Here is a 6000-nt window from a genome sequence, read left to right as displayed (position 1 = left end):
ATAATCATTTCTTGTTGGTTTAAGAAGTTACTGCAAATTTCATTAGATAAATATTACTTTTTACTTCAAGATAATAATTATCGGCATGAAATGCCTATTTAAATAGGTCTATATCTTATTTGAATTTTGTTTTGTTCCTCGTGGTATTATTCCTACCCTATACTAGATATTTCATGATGAGTTATAATTTGTTTAAAAATTCTTCTATGAAGTTACTGTAATACATTTTGATTGTATATAACTACCTTGAATGTATATACGAGCTCGTACATTCAGAGAATTAATCTTGTAGTTTGCGAAGTATATATTTCATTAGAACTAGAATTGTTAACACTGAATTCAATGTCTACAGAGCTCATATGAGCAGGCTATGAAATGGACCGGAGCGGACCGGAACGGCTTTCCGGTTCGTGAATATTTGGAATCTTTCCGTTCCGTCTTGTCACGTTTAATTCTTTAGATATTTCATTACATTTTTCTTTTCAATGTGAACTAAGCCTACGCTTTAATAGTACATATTATACATTCATATAACTTACATTCATATAACTCCTCTCTACGCGTTGTTGCCGCGAGGAGGCTTAGCAAAGTATGATAGCGTTGCCTTCATCTTTTTTTTCCCTTTATGGTTCTCGATTTTACTTTTTTATTTGTTAATTATTATTACTGGTCGTGTCTGTTCTGACAGAGCTATCCTTCTGCACAAGTTCTTTACACAAATTCGGGTTCTCTTATTGTGGTCATTCTTTTTCTTCCATACTTTCGTCTTTAATTTTCCCTGATTATCCGAACGGTATAAAGTGGGCTGAGAATCCTAAATCAAACTCAAATTAAATCTCTCGTGCGGCATGATATTTATAATTATGATGTAAATATTTTAACATTAACTATAATTAATTGTAATGCAGAACGTCATATCATTAGTCGTTAATCTCGTCGCTGAAGTAATCAGACAAAAAATACACCACCACACAAACCAAAGTAAAGCGTTCCGTTTCGTGAAAATTTCCATTTCGAGCCCTGCATATGAGATTCACTCTATGATACATATGTCATACATAATACATATGTCGTGATAATTTTCCTCCAACGAGCTTTTCGTATTTAGTCAATGCTCGTGAGGAACTACTTGAAACCAGGTCCTTAGTCTCTGAATTTAACCAAAAGAGAGTACGATTCTCAAAGCTGACTATTTATGCGATCAGTAAATAGTTCTTTGTTCTCAACTATAAGACTTGTTTGGCTATTTTCAAAGGAAAAGCAAAATACAAGTTACGTACTGACAACTTTAATTGTAAGGACTTACAACTAAGATAGACACAAACTATAGCACACTAAATTATTAATGTTCATATGAATTAAGCAAATTTATGCGAGATAACTGAATATACATAAAAGCTATGTCGTTGTGATATTTTCCCTCAAAGCAGCTTCTAGTAACCAGATATTTGAAACCATTAACTGTAAATTCTGTTCTCGACAGAAAGCATTAAATGTTTTGTATACGCAATGTGAACATGTATTTATATTCTCGTTGTTTTCTAATTCAGGTGTATTGTTTTATAAACTGTTCCTGTAAAATGTGTTTTATCAGTAACAACTGTTTTGAAACAACAGATAAACTGAGAAGTAATGTAACTTTGGCACAATATTGTGTATTTAAAAATGTTTAAGAACATTATGCATGAGCTCATATCGTGCTTTTCTATTCTATTGTAGGTGTTCTTTTCGTATCATAATTAAAATATGTGGGTCTGTTCATGTGTGCGTGTGTGCGAATTTGCTCCGAATGTGTTTGAATATGCATAACTGAATTTGTATGTATGCAAGGAATTTGGTATTTGTAGGGCAAGAATGAGTGAAACTTACGCTTGTGTACATACGTAATATTTATACACATAAATATTCATAAATTTTATGTCATGTGTTACATAATATGTCCATAAAACGATTTAGCTATTGTAGCATGTAGGAAAATAAGTTTCCTTCACTGAACAAAGTCTTTTACTAGAAAATATTTTTCTACGCCCTACTCTGTCGCTTTGAGATGATAATGTTATACTTTCTAACCAAACAACGGCGATTATTGTAATGTCACAAAATATATGTTAAATTCATATCAAGATATATATATAAAAACCAGAAGTTTAGAATATGAAAATATATGCATATTTCACCAGATTTTCAGTAGGATCATTGATCTATTCTATGGACAATATTTGATGTTGAATTGTGTACTATCAAGCAACAAAACTGTATTGGGTTTTATTCGTTTATTATAACATCAAATGGCATAACAGTTTTAAATTGTTAACCTGTAACATACCTACAGTATTAAATGTTAATTTCATTAACATCTCTGTGTTATTTCATTGGATATGTATTTTCAACCTTACCACGTCCTCTTCTTTCATTCGTTTCTTATTTTTGGATTCTTTCAGTCAGTGGTATGCCCAGGGGGTGGTGGGAGTCATAACCCCCCTTTTCGGCACTATTTCTAAAAAAAAGGTAGGAAAAGATGGCAAAATGAGGGAGGACAACTATAAAAAGTATACCTAACGTCCCCTTTCGAAAATCCTGGGCACGGTACTGCTTTCAGTGCTACATTTAATTATAATGATTGGAGAAGCCCTTTCTTTCAGGATAAAGTATTCTAATAGGTTTAGAATTTCTGCCCATTTCCCTAGAGTCAAAACTGATGGGTGGGTGGGGGTAATGTATGACTCTTTGCGAAGACACCCAAATGTCAACCTTACTTCTGCGTAGTACACCCTGGACTGCATTTTGCTGAATAGCGAAGTTCTGGCGCCTGAACTCACGCTCCAGTATAATTCTCCGTGGGACTCGTGTTGTGTGCTGTCCTTATGTGTTTGTGATTGATTGTCCTTTCATTCCTTTCATCTTATCACCTTTCATCCTCATCTTCGCGATTAGCCAAAAGTGGCAGAAAAGCGAAGCAAAATAAATAAATCAATCAAAACTGGGAAGCACCTGTTCTGTAAGGAGCTTTAAAAGCGGGTGTTCAGTGATTCTGTTGAACATCTCAACGGGCCGCTCATATATTGCCTTGGTTTAACTCGTTGGTTCTTAACCGCTCTTTTCCCCCCTTTAAATATCTCTTGTTCTTGCGGTTCCCAAGAACTTGACTAAAGTGCATAAAATATTTATTTATATTGTTCACCAATTAGGCAATAAAATGTATTACAATACTTGCACCAGTACTATTGTGATAACAATAACAACTATAATGGTAGTACCACTACCAGGATGAATGATGACCAAATATTACTTGAATAAGAAGGCTACTGTATTGCACTTACAAGTCTAGTTTTAACGGCCCTCAGAAACTTGTATTACGATTACGAGTTCTAATTCGACGTTTATCACATGACTTCTACGCGTATACTTATTTTTAATATGTGTAAAGAGAACAAAATTCAAATTTATACACTAGTATGTCCTTACAGGCGTGAATATCTTCAGGGCCCCTTCGATAGTTCTGAAAATATTTCCTGTTGAGCTAGAAAAACGGAACTTTTTCTTCAGGTATGACGATAAGCAAATGTGGATTCATTTATTACGAAGTTCCGTATTTATAATCATTCATATTAAAAAGGAACAATACAATATAATGTCGTCACATTTTCACCTCTGGCAAGTCGTTTAAAATGTTTAATTTTTAAATTGGTTTATTTACTAATTGACAATCTAAATGCCTCGAACCTTCAGCACAAGTATAAAAACTTCAAAACACTCACTTTAAAAAGGAGCATTACGAAAATAAAACTTAAAGGGGCATTTCGGTAAAAATTTAGAATATTAGTCCATTTTAATGTTAGCAGTTTTAACATATGAATTCATTTTAGCATTAAGTATGTTTTTGGGGGTTGAGGATAATTCTAGGACGATTGAACCCTTTAGTTGTACTTGGTTGATTTAGTGTCTTAAGTCCACTTTATGCACAGTAAGGCTAATCGGGTCTGGACCTACAGTTTAAAGTGGAATCCGAACCACTATGTGCCTCCACCGGGTATCGGACCCGGGACCCCTTGATTACAAGGCGACGACGCTACCACTGCGGCATCGGGGAGGCCCAACTGAACCCTTTAGCTCCTCTTAAATACTCACCCTATATAAATTGGAGCCAAAGGGGAGGGTGTAGAACCTGGCACGGATTTACATATGTTGAGGCACGGGGCTAAGCCCCGCGCCCTACTATGTATAATTTCAGTTATTATTTTTACACCAGTTTATATCATATGCATATGGCTAATATATTTTAAAAATACAACATTTGAAATATCTCGTGCTTTCTTCTATTTTCTGGCCCTCCTTTCAAAGCAATTTCAGATGACGTTGGACATTATGTGCAATTTATCAATTATTTCAAAACAATTAGACTGTTATGCAGTGGCGGCTCGTGGTCTGGCTCTATGGGTGTGAACTTTAGTCTCTCGTCCAGAAGTGTTATAACACCCCTGTCAAATACTAGCACCCGTTTTTGAGCACATATTGATGCTTAATATATTGGCAACCCAAGTTTTGATCAACTTTCACTGAAAATGAGGCTATGATGGAGTTATATTTCATGATTTTTTTTTACAAATTTCAAATATTTCGGAAATTATCCATCCAATCACGAGAAGAACGATGTTATTGTGCAATATGTAATTCAGCATTCGATAATGTGACAAAATCACTCATTACATATAAGTACCGATCTACAATATCAATACTATTGTTGATTTGCAAAATATTTTATAAAAACTTCCTCCTCTGCTCCGCTGATATTAATGAACAAGGAGAATAATAACATTGGCGTACACCAAAGAAGCCGATCCAACTACCACATGGAGGAAATCAATTGTAATCTATCTAGCTGTTGTTTATTTCTAATGACAGACTGATGGAACCAAGCAAATCAAGCAAATAAAAAATCTTAAAGAAAATTACAGTACTCACTCAGTTCACACTGCCTTGCTTCGTACTTAAGAATTTTTCCTCCCCTTACGCCGTATCTATATATTGTTGCAGTTGCTACAGGCTTTGTAGCTAACTTCCTCCAAAAATTCAACAACAAAATATTAAGTCTCTGCTTCGATATGTACAGTTTCCCTATTCATCATGAAATCAAACAGTTTGCACTGAAACAGGCACGAGCTTTTGACAGCGCTAAACAATTTTGCAACTCAGTAACAGAAACACACACACAATGCAAAACAGCTGGCTGATTGATGCACGCTCCCTCCGCGTGGGTTGATAATTCCGCTACTGCGCCACAGAGACCGTTTATTTTGGCCAAGATGCACTAAGCAAAGGCAATATCAGGCATGTTTAAACCAGCCGTCTCGCTTTCAGTTGCCCTCCTCACCTTCCCCCTTTTCTTCCCCTATCATGCACGGGACACAATCAGGGGGACAATATACTATCTAAATTTCCCTTTTCTAAAAAAACAAAAAATATCCCTCAGTTTGCAATGATGTATGGGTTGGCTCGACTCTGTCACACGATCTCTAATGGAATGGGTATGCAACACTACATTCGCTCGCACACAGATCGTTGCGTTCACAGTCTTCCTAAATGATGCAACCTCCCCTCACACGGTGCTCAAGCCGAAAGACCCAATCAGCGTCCTCTACGCGACTGCTTCAACAGCGTCATAGGGAGCGAAACTACAGTGCCTTAGCGAAACTAACATTGCGTTCAAGCCCCAAGCGCTGCTCGGTCGACGCGGGTTGATATCACTGATCGCACGCTTCTCCACGATCTCTCTTGGTGAAGCGGCGTGGGAACACTTGATATTTCGAAGGAGATAGAGTTCAATAAATAAGCATAATAATAATGTTTTGCATTACAGATTTATTTGGGTGTGCACGTGCGAATGTGCGAATAGGCAGAAGCCGCTACTGCTGTTATGAAGTTACAGACTCACCCTATGTATTTGGTAGGGGGTGGCATTTAGTATATAGAAAACCTAGACATTGCACTTCCGTGTTACAT

The sequence above is a fragment of the Lepisma saccharinum genome, chromosome 14, assembly GCF_977018435.1.
Source record: "Lepisma saccharinum chromosome 14, izLepSacc3.1, whole genome shotgun sequence".
NCBI lineage: Eukaryota > Metazoa > Arthropoda > Insecta > Zygentoma > Lepismatidae > Lepisma > Lepisma saccharinum.
The sequence above is the reverse complement of the archived record's forward strand: the minus strand, read 5'-3'. Positions refer to the sequence as shown.